Source organism: Egretta garzetta, unplaced genomic scaffold, assembly GCF_000687185.1.
Source record: "Egretta garzetta isolate BGI_Z169 unplaced genomic scaffold, ASM68718v1 scaffold326, whole genome shotgun sequence".
Lineage (NCBI taxonomy): Eukaryota > Metazoa > Chordata > Aves > Pelecaniformes > Ardeidae > Egretta > Egretta garzetta.
In genome coordinates, this window is record NW_009260026.1 from 1,035,751 (window position 1) to 1,036,227 (window position 477).

Below are 477 nucleotides of genomic sequence, written 5' to 3' on the forward strand. Positions count from 1 at the left end.
CCCCGCCGCACTGCAGGGACCTAACCCCGACTGCACCACGCTGCGCTGTGCTCACCTGGACCGCGCTGCTCCGCACCTGACTGGGTTGCACCACACTGCATGGCACCACACAGCGCTGCATCACCCTGCGCTGCGCTGCCCCGTGCTGCCTTGCCCCATGCCACTGCCCTGCACCAGTGCGCAGAAGGCTCAGCTGCACAGCGCTGCGTGGCCCCCGCAAGCACTGCATCACGCGGCGTTGCTGCCCTGCAGAATGCTGCACTGCACGGCGCTGCGTGGCCCCCGCAAGCACTGCACTGCACTGCGCTGCGTGGCCCCCGCAAGCACTGCACTGCACAGCGCTGCATTGCCCCCGCAAGCACTGCGCTGCACGGCGCTGCCTTGCTCCCGCAAGCACTGCATCACGTGGCATTGCTGCCCCGCAGAATGCCGCACTGCACGGCGCCGCGTTGCCCCCGCAAGCACTGCATCACGCGG

The 477-nt window shown here is 69.4% G+C and overlaps 1 protein-coding gene across 2 annotated transcripts in view; it reads left to right on the forward strand.

The window, feature by feature from the left end:
- Positions 1-477, forward strand: part of LOC104128097 (protein mono-ADP-ribosyltransferase PARP14) — a 24,044-nt gene that overhangs the window by 22,463 nt on the left and 1,104 nt on the right. The gene's annotated exons all lie outside the window — the stretch shown is intronic.